Here is a 16,525-nt window from a genome sequence, read left to right as displayed (position 1 = left end):
AAAGTTGACAAAAGCCGAGTTCGCTTGGTATGTATGTAAAAGTATAATGTAGTCGGTTTTATAAAGATATATGTTTCAAAGTAATGAACATATGTACATGTATAAACTTTATGTATTTAAACATCTAAATATGCATGAATAGTAATAGTTTGAATCCTTGAAATAGTACAAAATTTTATAACGTGCTTGTTTTAATATATAATGTCACCAAAAATCATATATTTTTGTATCATGTAGCATTTGTTGTGTGAACTAGTTATTTCTTGATAAAATAACGATAATATGTATACAAAAAGTCTAAACTAGTTTATTTGTAACGATACGTTACCTTGTTAAATGACATTTTAAAAAAAATGGGATTATTGTATTTTTCGTATGAAATGATAAGATGTTTGTATACACGAAGTATATAGGCACATGTATTCCACCCCCCCCCCCCCCCCTATATACACGAAGTATATAGGCACATATATTTTTGTATCATGTAGCATTTGTTGTGTGAACTAGTTATTTCTTGATAAAATAACGATAATATGTATACAAAAAGTCTAAACTAGTTTATTTGTAACGATACGTTACCTTGTTAAATGACATTTTAAAAAAAATGGGATTATTGTATTTTTCGTATGAAATGATAAGATGTTTGTATACACGAAGTATATAAGCACATGTATTCCACCCCCCCTCCTGCGAGAAATAATTAAAAATATTAAATTGGGGCCATAAGCACTCACCGTGGAAGCGTGAGTTCGAATTGTTCGGAGTTCGTTTATTTATGAAACATTTTTGGGACCGTTTTGCAACAAATTTCAACTATAGAGGTTGTTTGGTAATTTAATTAACCAAAGTATGACTGATTTGGTTAAAAAAAATATAGGCAGGGGTTGAACATATTATTTTTATTGAAAGTTTGTATATTGGGATTTATTTTGTTAGAATTAACCAAAAGAGGTGCTATTTTGTTAAAAATAACCAAAAGAGGTGCTATTTTGAATAAATGGGTTCAATATTTGGGGGTTTGGGGCTGATTTCTAAAATAAATGTTGTACGGGTTATTTTATCAACTTAATCAAAGTCGAAAGGAAATTAGGGCTTTTATGTCCCGTTTTTGTCTGATCGTTCAAATGGAAGGAAGATGAACACGAAGGAACGACATAGACACGAACAACGACGGCGGCAAGAGGGAGCACGAAGGCTCGCAGGCGGGTACGAGATCTGAGGGTCGTGGATCGATCGTAGGCGGAAGGAGCGTCTCCGGGGGTTGTCGAGGCCGAAGAAACGAAGAGAAGAAGCAGCGAAGCTTCCCTCTTCTCGTCCGGCTGCAAGGTGCGAAGTTCCGGCGTCGCAAGAAGCAGTAGCATCGAAGACGAGACATTCGGAGGTCTGTGGTCGATGGGAACAGGAGAGAAGGAAAGCGAGGGAAAAGAGGTATCCGGTCTTTCGCTGGTCGCGAAGGGGAAACCAAGGCAGAACCGAAAGGAAGTCTTCGATGGGGCAAGGTAAGCAGCGACTTAATCTTTTTATTTTTTTTATTTTTTTGTGGTTTTGCATCCAACCCAAAGGATGACGATGCAGCCAGAAAAGTCGATCAGAGGGGGTGTTTGTTTTATTTATTTATTTTTTTTGACAGGAAAAGGTAGAAGGAGGAGGGAGAGGCTTTTACAGTCGTTGATCAAGGGAGCACCATTTGTGCTCTAGCTGTTGAGGAAAGAAGAAAGATAAAGAAGAAGGTGGAGTTTTCTTTGCTTGTACTGAATAAGGAGGGAAGAAGAACCGAAATCAGGTGGATCTTTGGGTTCGATTCATTTGACAGGGAAAGAAAAGGAAGAGTGCCAAAGAGCTGAAGAAGATGATGAATTCAGGAGTGGTTGTGGGTTTTGATGTTTCGTTTGAATGTTTCAATTAAGCAACGAAACACAGTTTCCTTTGTGTGTGATTTAATATTTATTTTGTGTGTCATTTAGTATAAGTTGAAAGTTAGAAGCAACACGAGAATTTATTCTATTATGATGTGCAAGCAATCAAAGATTTTGGACATTTTCTCATCATAGTTCATGTACTTTGAGTTCATGATAGCAAGTTATGTATGTGTACTTTGGGTTAATTTTGTATGCATTGTATAAGTTAATAAGTATGTATTTTGCATATGTATTAATGTATGGATATATTAGAGTATATAGTTGTATTTATTATTTGTTGATCGGTATGGTTGTATGGATTGTGTATATAGTTGGTAGCTTTCTAGGTAATCTTATTTGTACCACAAAATCAATTATAAAGACACCGCGTTAGTTCTACACAAAATCAATTAAATATTAGACCATAGTCCAAAAAGGCGCATAATTTCAATAGGAGGTGTGCAAGTCCCTCAATGGACAGAAACGGTTTTAGTAGTATTAAGGAAATCGTATCTTTTGCATATTATCTCCGTTTTGGACGTTCTTTATATTTTCAGAAACAGGGAAACATGTACTATGAGACTAGATTGTTTTCTTTGCTCACAACTGCTTAATAGGAAATTTTATTTTTTCATACGCATTGTTAGGGTGCAATTTACATGTTTCATTTGTTTTCTAGTTTAAAATTTTGGAAGTAAAATATCATCTGGTATCTTATAATAGTTGAAATGAACTCATTAATTTTACATAAGATGCAATAAAACTCAATGAGTCAAATCACAAAGAGATTTACTCTGAGCTTGTCCGTTTACAGTCTTTGACCTAAATTTTAAGATGTCACATTACTTCCCCGTTAAGGGAATTGCGTCCTAAATTTATTAAGTTTAAGATTACTTTGTTCTAGTAGTGGATGGAGCACCGCTGAAAAATTGTGGATGCTTTTGTTTTATTTGATCCTCTCGTTTTCAAGTAAACTTCGGTCCACTACTAGAGTTCCATCGAGCGTTTACTATAGGTATGTAGCTTTGTTTGAAACTTTTGATTTCTCGATCCATGATCTCCATCGGTTACTTCACGAAGTGATGTTTAGTGTTGACATGGATCTCATCGAGAGGAAAGACAAGGTTCTTAATAGAGAGCCACTTTTGAAATTACACCAGTGGAAGGTATTGTGAACTCCGAGTTCTTGAGGTTACTTGAGTTTGTAAAACATCGGACCAACCCTTGTCAGGATTTTAATAAAAATCCAATGTAACGGGGGTTTAGTTTACCTTGTTTTCCAATTCGAATGACATATTTCCATCGTGTAACCTTTAGTAGGACACGGTCTTATACTTTTAATTATAATGGTGTGCGTCTTATGCCAGCATAGATTGTTTTTTAACAAATACGTGCGACCTTTAATCGATCCTTTATCTGAACAATATTTTCCGTAGTTTCATGTATGATCTTAGGACCCGTAAGTAGAGTATCTCCAACATGCTTTCTAGTTAATTGAGTACCTCCAACTTCTGCCCTACATATTGGAGAACTACATTTGCATCCATACAATGCCTCAAATGGAGCGGCCTTTATACTAGTGTAATAAATATTATTTTATGAAAACTCAACTGGTGGCACGTGAGTATCCCATGCATTACCAAAGTTTATCACACAAGCTCAGAACTTGTCTCCCAAAGTTTGTATCGTTTTTTCACTTTGGCCATCCGTCTGTGGATGATATACAATACACATGTCGAGTTTGGTTCCTAGAAACCCTTACGGTGATTTCCCAAAATCTTGAAATGAGTCTGCTATCTAAGTTCGAGATAATATATATCGGCACACCTTGTAGTTTGATTCTGTCCTTGAGATAGATCCTGGTGAGTTTCTCCATTTTTTTAGTTTGTTTGATGGCTAGGAAATGGGAAAACTTGGTTAAATGGTCAGTCGTTACCCAAATGGTGTCATATCGCTTGAAGTTCTTGGTAATTTCCTTATAAAATCTATGATTATTCATTCCCACTTCCATTATGAGATTAACAGTTGTCGTAGTAGACCAGATGACTTCTAGTACATTGCTTTTATCTTGGAGCAAGTCAAGTATTTACTAACATAGGTGGCAATCTCTGCCTTCATGGTGGGCCACCAATAAAATTTCTTAATATCCAGATACATCTTATCTTATATGGGATGTATTGAGTATCTTGACTTGAGAGCTTCATCTAGAACTAAACTCCCGACTTTACCAATCTTTGGGGTCCAACTTCTATTTATGAAATACCGCCTTCCATCTTCCTTGAGGTTGAACTGTTTGTCCATACCTCGCAGGTTTTCTTGTACAATATTCTCAGGTTTAAGTGTTCCTAGCTGAGCATCTCGAATTTGGGTGGTGAGGTCAAGTGGTTCGTTAGGGTTAGAGCCTTGATTCGAACTATTTTTGCTCGTTCTTTTTTACTTAAAGCATCTACTATGAATTTTGGTTTACCAAGATGACAATGAATTTTGCATTCATATTCATTTAGCAATTCAACACACCTTCGTTGTCTCATGTTGAGATCCTTCTAGTCAAAGATGTGTTGCAGGCTTTTTTGGTCTTTAAACATAAACACTTCATTCAAGAAAGGTAGTGTCTCCAAATATTTAAGGCAAACACTACATCTCCTAACTCTAAGTCATGGTTAGTGTAGTTGGTCTTGTTTGGATTAAGTTGTATGGATGCATATGCAATAGATTTATTCCTTTGTATCCTAACCCTTGGTGAGACGTGTCGCGGAATACTACAAAATCTTTTGTTACCTTTGTGTTGGGTATTATGTGTTGCGTCATGGGCTATTCTTTTGTATATCCAATTTGGGTCTGTCCAACTGTGATTATGGATTAGGGTTACGTTTTATATATATATATATATATATATATATATATATATATATATATATATATATAGTGCATGCATGTATGCCTTTAATAGGAGATTATTGATTATCTTTTGTATTTTAACCCTAAGCATCTCTACAGTCGAAGTTCTTAATCGAGCTCTTCTGAGGTGTTGAAGTTTAACCATACGACATCTTTAAAGCCATTCCTGTGTTCTTTATTACGTCTTTAATTGTTTATCTGCTTAGAATCTATCGATCCTACTTCAACTTTGTTCCAACAATTGGTATCAGAGCAGGAAACTGTCTGATCAATACACATTCATTTTGTTTTAAGAATTATTTAGGGTTTCCGCTTTTATCGAATATAAAGAAGCCATTTTCTTCCCGTCGATGGTAATTCTGGTGTTTGATAAAACCCTAGTCACAGTTTATAGGTCTGATTCTAGCAGTTCTAAGGAAACGCTCACCATGTTTCACGAAGATTCTCAAACAAATCCTATCAACATCTCTAACAGCATTGGATCTACTACAAGGGTTCCCATTCTATACACACAAGACTATGAAGTATGGGCGTATCACTTTGAAGATTACGTTGTTGGATCTGAAGACAATGGCTATCTCATCTGGGAAGCAATCACATTGGGGCCGTTTGTTCACTCTGGAACGAACACGATTGTGAAGTGTCAAAAAGAATATAACAAGCTTGTGACGGGCGTAGCTAAGATACCGCAGGATGAGAAGGACAAGTTGTTATGTAATGTGAAGTCCATGAGAATGATCAGATTCGCTTTGCAATCTGACACTTTTCAGTTGGTTGGTTCATGCACGATGGCTAAATAAATCTAGGATAGGTTGAAGGAACTCTACTCAACCGATGAAGATCTAGAACACTCTATTCAAACCTTGTTGCTTTCTAAATTTGGAGTTTTCGAACAGAAACCAGAAGAGAAACTAATAAAAACATTCGAACGCTTTAATCATCTCCCAAGCAAGATGATCAAGCATGGTTTGAGACCAGAATGGATGGCTATGGTTTCAATAGTGAAAGCACATGAACCGTTTAAATCTTACTCACTAGTGAAACTTGTGGGATACTTAGGTCCCATGAGAGTGTGGTAACCAAGGAGGCGAAGGTAGTTTCAGCTGTGGGATCATTGTCCCATGTTTCAAAAGGAAAAAGTGTTGCAGAAGAAGAGGAGGAGTCAGTTATGTCTGAGTGTGACCTTACAAGCGAAGAATATGCTATGATGGTCACCAATCCAAAGAAGTTTGCCCGAAGAAAATTTCATGTCAATAAGAACCGAAACTGGCATGGAAGTTACAGTACTGAGAAAGTAAAAGATGAAGCGAAGAATTCTTCTCAAAAGGAAGATGACAAAAAGGAAAGCAAGCTTGCTGGAGATTCTTGATCCGACTGCAATTACTGTCATGGTAAGAACCATTTTGCCAAAGATTGCATGCTGAGGAAAATGGCTGAGAAGAGAGATGGTGAAGATGATGAGGCGTACTACATGCGAAAGTTGGAAGAGATCAAGAAAAAGAAAGCAACTAACAATTCAATGAATGCCTTAATTGTGCACGAAAATGCTGATAAGGATGAATTTGGTGGTGTTGAAGTCTTGTCAACCGATTTTGAGGATGATGTCACACCCCGAAACCGAAGGCGGAATCGTTCCGAGGTGGAGGTGACTTCATGTTGAGTATCATAACCAATGTACATAGTAAGCAAAGTAAACAACCATTACATTACATACGAAATTTACAATTGTTTTGAAAACCAAGTGTTACAGGTGTTATATATATATATATATATATATATATATATATATATATATATATATATATATATATATATATATATATATGAACAAAAGTAAAGACGTGTCTTCTACGTACTCCGTCTTCGCCAAAAGGATCGCTGGGTACCTGTCTAATGCAGACTTGAGAATACAAGCAGTTTGAAAATCAGCATAAAGCTGGTGAGTTCATAAGCGGTTTTGTTTTTCAGAAAAATGAACAAGTTTCCTTTCGATTTCTGAAAAAGTTACGAACCCAAGAAAATCTCATATTTTCTTATATGTAAAGTTTGGTTATCTGTTTTGTTACACAAATCTAGTTATGAACAACTGTTATCCCAGGAAAATCCCATATTTTCCTAAAAGTTGGTTACCGATCCGAAATGTAATGTAAAAGATGTATTATGAAAACCTGGTTATCCTTGTGAAGTGTATTAGTTTAATCATGTATATAAAACTAATAAGTATAAAGTCAACTAGTTACTAATGCATTATTACTAACAAGTAAATCTTTGTTACACAAATTGCGAGTTCCATAACCATACGATAGACTAAAAATGGCAATAAGTAGTCCATTATCCATTTATGACTTTCGTCACCCTTGGACCTTTCGGTTCGGCTGTAGCTAGCAGCCAGGTGCGGGGTAGTCAGCCCCGTATAGATCTATACACTAAAGTCACGCTCCCTATCTAATAGATTCTGGTTACAGGGGCGGTCCTCCACTTGCGTATCTCTGTGGAGTGTTTCCGAGGACGTGTCTCCAATTTATAGGAATAACAAATTTACTAGTAATAATACAGAAAAATCATGTTACAAACGGTGAATCCTCCACTCGCATATCTCTGTGGAGTGTTACCGAGGGCAAATCAAACGTACTAATTATGTTGCTTTTAACAATAATGATATGGAACTAATCATTTGTGAAACATAAAACATAACAGTTTATAAAGGGTTTCACAAATAGTTTGAAAACTGACTGTACAGGTTTAACGTTTGGTTAATACTGTTTTCCAATGTTAAAAGCATGTGAATATCAGACATTTTAAATGTAATAAATAGTTTAAGTACAAGATATTCTTGTACTTTTGCTTGTATTCTCCCCCTAAAAACATTGAAAAACACTGAAAAAGGGTAGGGGTATGAACTCACCGGACGAGAAAAAGTATCAGTTTGGATGCTAAGTGTCGGTTCGGGGCTTGATAACGCGCGAGGTTCCTATGTAATCTGAAATGATATACAAATGTATCTAATTAGACTTTAAATCACTAATTAGATATGATTGTACACTCCATGACGCGAAAACACTTCAAATCAAGTGTTTGGAGTGACCCGGGTGACATCTACGGACGTATAGGGATTAGATAATGAGTTTGCTCTTCAAGAGTACACTCCTTATGGATTTTTCGGCCCTAAGACCATTTCCACATGAGTTCACGGCCGTGAACTCATGGTTGATGGGTTTTAAGGTTCTTAATGGTCAAATATCACTTGGGGCATGTTGCTAGGATTTAATCTAAGCCATAGGAAGTAGTTAAACCACCAAAGGAACCATCAAAGGGAGTTTACGGCTGTAAACTAGGAGTTTACGTCTGTAAGCTCCTATACCTTCCTTCTATTAATGATTTGGTGGCCTTAGATCAATCACATGTGATTCAAACTAATTTTACAAGCCTTGGAATGGATTTAAGACATCATTTAGCCATGATATTGGAGTTTATGGCCCAGGAACCCATCTTTGGGGGGTTTATGGTCGTAAGCTCCTATATGGGTAGTTTTCATCATGTTTAAGGCCCCTAAATCGATTGTGGTTGCTTCTAGACTTTAATCCAAGGCTTAGGAGGTGTTTAAATGGCATTTTAACACCTTAAAAGGAGTTTACTGCCCATGATATGGAGTTTACGGCCCAAGCATGTTATTGGGCAGTAAACTCATGTTTACTCCCCAAATAATGAGTTCAAGGTGTTCCAAGTCCATTCCAATAAGTCCTTAGGTCGATTCCAAGCTTCAAGAGTGATTTGGGAGGGTTTTTGGGCTCTAAAACCCATTTTATGTGAGTTTACGGCCTAAGACTGTTCTTGGGCCATAAACTCATGTTAATGGCCCTATTTCATAGACTACACACGAATTTGGAAGCTGAAAAGGTTATACTACGAGTTAGGATGGTTACCTTGATGATTTGGGGCTTGAATTCAATGACTTTGGACCAAGAATTGAGTTGTAGAGAGAGAGAGAGAGAGTATTGAGAGAGGGTGCAAAAGCTTCAAATGAATTCAATTGAGCTTTATATATGGTTCAAGTTTTGGACACGCTGGAATTCTACCCGATACTGACATTATACAATGCTTTTAGTCGCACCCGATAAAGTTGTCGTAACCCGATATGGTCGAAACTAAAAATTCTCTAATTATTAATTTAGAATATTTTCTTGTGTTATTAACGTGTTTGAATACCCATTAAGTCATAATAAATAACTCAAAATTAATGACTTAATTTAAAAACATAACGGAAACAATTCGAAAATGACGAATTTTTATTAACGGAACGGGTTACAATAACGGAACGAACTTCGGGTTGTCACAGATGAAGAGGTGAGAAAGCCCACGCATGGAAGAGCTTATGTGGCAAAGAATGCAAGTTCGACTGGAACATGTTTGGTGGTTACAACCGAAAGTAAAAGTAAGGAGCCGAACCTAATTGAGGACAAGTGCTTTGCAGCCAAGCCCGTGAGCGAGAAGGTCAACGACTGCGATCGGCTGATCCAAAAGGTACATTCCATCCTTGAGTCACATAAAGTTCCGGTAACAAATTATGAAGAAGAACTTCACAGACATGCTCCGGTGGTACATCACTTTTCGACAAAACACTTTTGGCCATCATACCGAGCGTGTTCAAGACTATCAAGAAGTCTGCTGCAGATCAGCAGAAGTGAGCTCTCGGCTCCATTGACGCAAAGGAAGAGATTGTTGGGTATTATGTGTTGCTTCATGGGCTATTCTTTTGTATATCCAGTTTGGCCCTGTCCAACTGTGATTATGGAGGGTTACATTTTATATATATATATTGCATGCATGTATGCCATTAATAGGAGATTATTGATTATTGATTATGTTTTAGAATCTATCGATCCTACTATAACTTTGTTCCAACAATTGGTATCAGAGCAGGAGATTGTGTGATCAATACACATTCATTCTTTTTGAAAAAGAATTAAATGAATTAAAATTTAAACTTTCTAATTTAAGTGGCAGTCTCATGCAAACTCGCTTAACAAACTCTAACCTAACTGACCAACTCAGCAGGGTGTCTTCAAAGAGTGAGGAGAGAAGGATGTGGATTGAGCTGAAGGAGGCGGAGTTAAATAGGCCTAGGAATGAAACTATTTATTTACAAAGAGAGAATTTAAAGTTTTTAAAACAAAGGAATATTTTTTGTTTCATTGCTAAGCGCTTATACACTAATATTGCTCAATTGCACTTAAATTGTGAAATAGGGAAAAAGGTTCATGAGATGATCTTACCCTTCCTTGAATTTACGGAGGATGAGGTCATTGCTGAATGTGAATCAATAGTGTCCTCAGAAGAGATATCTGTCGCTTACAAAATTAGATTGGATAAGATAGAGACCTTCATTGACTCTAAGGAACATAAATGTATGCTCAAAAATCTTTTAGATGAAAATGATAGGTTAAAAATTAAGTCCAAGACCATTCAATCATTTGATTCGTCGAACGCCAAATTAATTTCAGAACATAAAATGAACATATTAAATTCATCTGAATTTGATGAGGAAAGTGAGATGAGCGAAATCTTAGTTGAAGACGTGGTTGATTGTTTTGAGTTTATGAAGAGCGAAACCGAGAATGAGAAACCCTTCATTTCTGAGAATTCGGTTGAATACGCTCGCTTGTCAAAGGACAAGTCACAGAAACTCAAAGAGAAAGCAATGGTTTATCAAAAGATTCAAACTATGCCGAATCAAGTCTATGTTGTTACAGGGGTCACTACAAAACAAACAGCAAAATTGAAAACTTTGGTTGACAAGGACAATGCTGAAGGATGCGAAGACTACTTCTGGTCAGTCCCTATTTCTAACACAGATGAAACCATAGGCTTATCTAAGCAAACCTCATGGAGGGTAAAAGGAAGATATGTTGCTGAACCTATCAACAAACCCTCGAGTTTCGACAAACCAAGCACACGTGGAACAAAAGAAATCCCTGAAGAACCAAAGAGAGCACCAAATGTTCCTACTAAGACAACCGAAACTCAAAAGGAAAAGCCAAAGGCTAGTTTCAATATCCACAAGTCTCATAAGGAGTTAGCTGAACAGAAACGCCAAAGAAATCAAAGATACATGAAAAATCTAAATGAGCGAAAGCGTTATTGGCAATCTCAAGATACCAACTACGTACCTCCTAAGAAAGAATCAATTGCCAAAGGAAAGGAAAAGCTAAAAGAAAAAGAAAATTTTAGTCCAAGCTCCTACTATTACAAAGCTTAAAACCGAACATCTACTTTTGGCTACAGAACTAGCGCTGAGAACCAAACGTCTAGTTTCGGTCGCAACTTCAAGACCAACAACCGAACGTCTAGTTTTGGTCCCAAGTCAAGTTTTAGTCCTTCCTACTCCCATAGTAAACCGACACCAGTGAAGGACATCAAAGGAAAGGGAAAGCATAACTCAAACTCTAAGTTCAATAATAAGAAAAAGTCAGCTAAACGTAGGATTCAAAAAAAAGTTTCAAAACGGTCTAACAATACGCCATCTAATACACCAAAATTTAAACAAGACAAAAACAAAATCAAGGTGTATACCATCAAAAGAAAGATCAAACCACTCTAATTAAAAGAACCTACTTGGTTGATATTTCTATTGCAATTTCTTTGTAACACCCTAAATTTCAAAACAATTTTTCGCATTTTATAAAAGCATAATTCATTTAGTATTCATAAAAAAATCAGTGTTTGAAACTCAAATCCATAACATATAAAAATCTCAAGATCTCATAACATAAAAATCTCGTGTGTGTACTGATCAGGTCGGCGCCTTCCCGCGGTCATCACTAGTACCTGAAAGAAATAACACCAAACACTGTAAGCACTAAGCTTAGTGAGTTCCCCAAAATACCACACATAGCACATATTAGCCACTCGAGGCTATAACTCTATGGGTCCGTGGACCCTACTCTGTGAACCCTCTGGTTCTAACTCTGTGAACCTTTCGGTTCCAACTCTATAAACATGCACAACATAAATCACATAGAAATAATGCAGTACAACACCTAACATACATATAGCATACAAATACTCTGTCACATAACTCTGATTACCTACTCATGGTAAAGTATAGTGAGAAGACTCACCTCGCGTATCTCGATAACTCGCAAATCCCTGAAATCACTAGTGCTCGTTCTCCCGAGCTATAGTCCTCTTATAACACAATACATCTCTAATTAACACTTTCCCAACTAAGGTTGACTAACCCTATCAAGTCAAAACTGGTCAACTCTGGTCAATGGTCAATGGTCAACTCAACTCGCCGAGTCTGGCGTGGACTCGCTGAGTCTCTACGGGGACCCGATTCCTCTGAGTCCCTTCCGACTCACCGAGTCACTCACCCGACTCGGTTACTCAAACCCTGGTTCGAAATCACTAAACAACCCGCACCAACTCCCCGAGTCTGGAAATGGACTCGGCGAGTGCATTCCATGCACAACCCCAAACGACCTCCTGAGGTCAGATCTGCTTTACTAACTCATAGATCCAGTCCTTCCAAGCTTATTCATCACGTAAAGTTCATGTCTTGGTGCTCATAACACACCTAATGACTCATAAATGGTGTTTTGAACTCAAACACAAAGACCCCAATCCAAAACCTCCATGGATTCATAAAAAGCTTGGACAAAGGGACACTCTGGACCTCCAAGGGTCCAGATCCAGAACCTAACTTGCTTAAGAGACCAAGGAAGCACTAGATCTAGCCACAAAAGGGCTCAATAAGCCCTAAATCAATATGAACATCGCCATAACAGAGAATGGTTCGAAAATAGTACCTCAAACGTGATGTTCTGGACCTCAGATCTTCAGGAAGTTGATCCTCTTGTTTCCCCTTGGCTATTGCTTCCTTTCCCTTGCTAGATAACACCTCCAAGGTCAACAAGGGCTCCTTATCTCACTCCAAATGCTCAAGCTCACTAGGGTTTCACTCTGGGGACTGGTGAGCACAAATGACAGCCATAAGGCCCTTTAAATAGGCCCCAAACCCGAGAAATTAGGGTTTCATTAAACAGCGCAGACTCACCGAGTCCACCAATGTGACTCGTCGAGTCCGGTCATTAATCCGGGTGAGAAGTCGCGTCTCTACTCGGCGAGTCTTCGCACCAACTCGCCGAGTTCTTCCACAAACCTCAAAATAAAAAGAATAAATATAATACCTGAATTTCCGGATGTTACAATTCTCCCCCACTTGAATCTGACTTCGCCCTCGAAGTCTCATTCCTGAAATAACTCCGGATGCTGTTCCCGCATCTTACGCTCTGGCTCCCAGGTCAACTCGGATCCCTTCCGATGTTGCCACTGAACCTGTACCAGAGGCACCTCCTTGTTCCTCAGAACCTTGATCTTTCGATCCACAATCGCAACTAGTCTCTCTGCGTAATTCAGGCTCGCATCCACCTGAATGTCCTCTAACGGCACTATCGCCGGCTCGTCGGCTATACACTTCTTCAACTTAAACACATGGAAGGTATTATGAATCCGCTCCAATTCCGCAGGTAGCTCCAAACGATACGCTACCCTACCCACCCTCGCGATCACTCTGAACGACCCAATATACCGGGGCCCTAGCTTGCCCCTCTTCCTGAATCAGATCACTCCTTTCCAAGGAGATACCTTCAGGAGAACGTAATCACCGACTTGGAACTTGAGCTCGGATCGACATCTATCCGCATAACTCTTCTTGCGGCTCTGAGCGGTCAACAATCTCTGCCTGACCCATTGTATCTGCTCTGTCGTCTGAAGCACAATCTCTGTGCTACCCATAACATGCTGCCCGACCTCTCCCCAGCAAATGGGGGTCCGACACCTCCTCCCACACAACAGCTCAAAGGGTGGCATACCAATGCTCGAATGATGGCTGTTGTTGTAGGAAAACTCTGCCAAGGGCAAATACGTGTCCCAACTCCCCCTGAAGTCCAACACACATGCCCGGAGCATGTCCTTGAGCGTCTGAATCGTCCACTCACTCTGTCCGTCAGTCTGGGGGTGATATGCGGTACTAAAATGCAGCCTAGTACCCAACTCCTCGTGAAACTTCTTCTAGAATCTGGAAGTAAAACGCACATCACGATCTGAAACAATCGAGATCGGCACTCCATGCCGAGATACCACTTCCCTCACGTGCATCTCTACTAATTTCTCTGCGGAAGAACTCTCACTGATAGCAAGGAAGTAGGCGCTCTTTGTCAACCTATCCACAATCACCCAAATTGCATCGACTCCCCTAGCAGTCCTTGGCAATTTGGTGATAAAATCCATAGTAATCTGTTCACACTTCCATTCGGGAACCTCCAACGGCTGCAACTTACCATGCGGTCTCTGGTGCTCGGCCTTAACCCTATGGCAGGTTAAGCATCTCTCCACAAACCACGCAACATCCCTCTTCATACAGGGCCACCAATACTCTCTCCTCAGGTCTAAATACATCTTAGTGGCCCTAGGATGGATCGAGAATTTCGACCGATGAGCCTCTTCCATCAAAATGGTACGCGTCCCTCCCACAAACGGTACCCATATACGCCCCTGAAATGTCATAAGCCCCTGACCATCGGTAACGAACTCCGATACCAATCCAAAAACTTGCTCTTTCTTCTTGTTCTCTGATCTCACGGCCTCAGCCTGTGCTCCACGAATGGCGTCCAATATCGGAGCCATCTCGGTCAACCGCAAACATACATCCCGCAATGGGGCGCTCTCCATGTTGCGACTCAGGGCGTCGGCTACCACATTAGCCTTGCCCGGATGGTACAAGATCTCACAATCATAATCCTTGACCACATCCAACCACCTCCTCTGCCGCATATTTAGGTTAGGCTGATCCATCAAATACTTCAGGCTCTTATGGTCCGTGTATATCCATACAGATAGTGATGCCAAATTTTGAGGGCGAACACCACTGCCCCCAACTCTAGATCATGGGTGGGATACCTCGTCTCATGAGGCTTCAGCTGCCTCGATGTGTATGCTATCACATGCCCTCTCTGCATTAGCACCGCTCCCAACCCCAAGATCGACGCATCACAATATACCACAAAGTCCTCCATCCCCTCCGGGAGGGCTAACACCGGGGCTTCGCATAACCTTTGGCGAAGCGTCACAAAGGAGGCCTGCTGCTCGGGGCCCCATGAAAAAGCGACAGCCTTCCGGGTCAACCTGGTGAGTGGCACTGCGATCTTAGAGAAATCCCTGATAAATCTCCGATAATAACCTGCCAACCCTAAGAAACTCCTGATCTCGGAGGGTGACCTCGGCACCTCCCAACTCATCACTGCCTCAACTTTGGCTGGGTCGACCAATATCCCTTTCTGGTTAACGAGATTCCCTAGGAACTGGACCTCTCGCAACCAGAAATCACACTTGGTGAATTTGGCATAAAGCCTCTCTGATATCAAAACTCCAAGGATCTCCCTCAAATGCTCCTCATGCTGCTCTCTAGATCTCGAATATACCAAAATGTCGTCGATGAATAAAATCATCGACCGATCCAACATCGGCCTGCACACTCGGTTCATGAGATCCATGAACACTGCCGGGGCATTGGTGAGCCCGAAAGGCATCACCACAAACTCGTAATGCCCATAACACGTCCTGAACGCTGTCTTCTGGATATCCTCATCTCGCACCCTCACCTGATGATATCCAGACCTCAAATCGATCTTGGAGAACCAAGATGCTCCCTGCAACTGATCGAACAAATCATCGATCCTCGGCAATGGATAACGGTTCTTGACCGTCAGTTTGTTCAACTCCCGGTAATCAATACACATCTGGTGTGAACCATCCTTCTTCTTGAAAAAAAGGATAGGCACTCCCCACGGCGAGCTGCTCAGCCGAATAAATCCCTTTCCCAACAGCTCCTGAAGCTGCAAGGATAACTCTTGCATCTTTGGAGGTGCAAGGCGATAAGGCACCTTGGCAATAGGTGCGGCCCCCGGAACCAAATCGATACTGAACTCCACCTGCCTCACGGGAGGCACACCCGACAACTCCTCTAGAAATACATCCGGGAACTCACGCACTATCGGAACCTCCTCAACTGACCTCGGCCTCTCTGAATCAACCCGCGTATCCATCACATACGCCACAAAGCCCTTACAGCCCTGCTGTAGACACTACCTCACCCTAGCGGCCGAACAAAACGCTGACCCAGAACGTGTACCCTCGCCGTACACCGTAAGAACTCCCCCACTAGGGTTTCGTATGGTCACCAGCTGCCGCTTGCAGTCGATAACCGCACCGAATCTGCTCAACCAGTCCATGCCCACAATGACACAGGCATCACCCATCGCAATAGGAACCAAATCAATCGGGAACTCAACACCGAAAATCTCGAATACGCACCCACGGATCACCTCCGTGGCATATATCACCCTCTCGTCAGCTATGGAAACTCTCAGAGGCCGACTCAATGCCTCACGACTAATACTGATATGCTGACTAAAAGCCAAAGATACAGAAGACCGACTCGCACCCGAGTCAAATAACACCAAGGCAGGTACAAAATTCACAAGAAAAGTACCTACGCATAACATAATATAAGCATAATATCTCAACATCAAAATAAATACACAAAAGAATACATACCAGCCACGACATCGGGCGTTGCGCGGACCTCCTCCGAGGTCAACTGAAAGACTCTCCCTCGTGCCCTCGGCGTCTCGGCCTTCACTGGCCGACTCTCAGTAGCTCTGATGGCG

General features: G+C 40.3%; 1 long non-coding RNA gene across 1 annotated transcript; it reads left to right on the top strand.

Annotated features, from left to right (window-relative positions):
* The first annotated feature begins 1,060 nt into the window (after window positions 1-1,060).
* Window positions 1,061-2,175, top strand: LOC111884977 (uncharacterized). The gene is made up of 2 exons (XR_002847966.3): window positions 1,061-1,499; window positions 1,631-2,175. It is a non-coding gene; the product is annotated as an uncharacterized LOC111884977 (long non-coding RNA).
* The last annotated feature ends 14,350 nt before the right edge of the window (window positions 2,176-16,525 follow it).

This window comes from Lactuca sativa, chromosome 7 (genome assembly GCF_002870075.4).
Source record: "Lactuca sativa cultivar Salinas chromosome 7, Lsat_Salinas_v11, whole genome shotgun sequence".
Classification (NCBI taxonomy): domain Eukaryota; kingdom Viridiplantae; phylum Streptophyta; class Magnoliopsida; order Asterales; family Asteraceae; genus Lactuca; species Lactuca sativa.
Note: the sequence above shows the minus strand (reverse complement) of the source record. Positions and strands in the feature narration are given on the sequence as shown.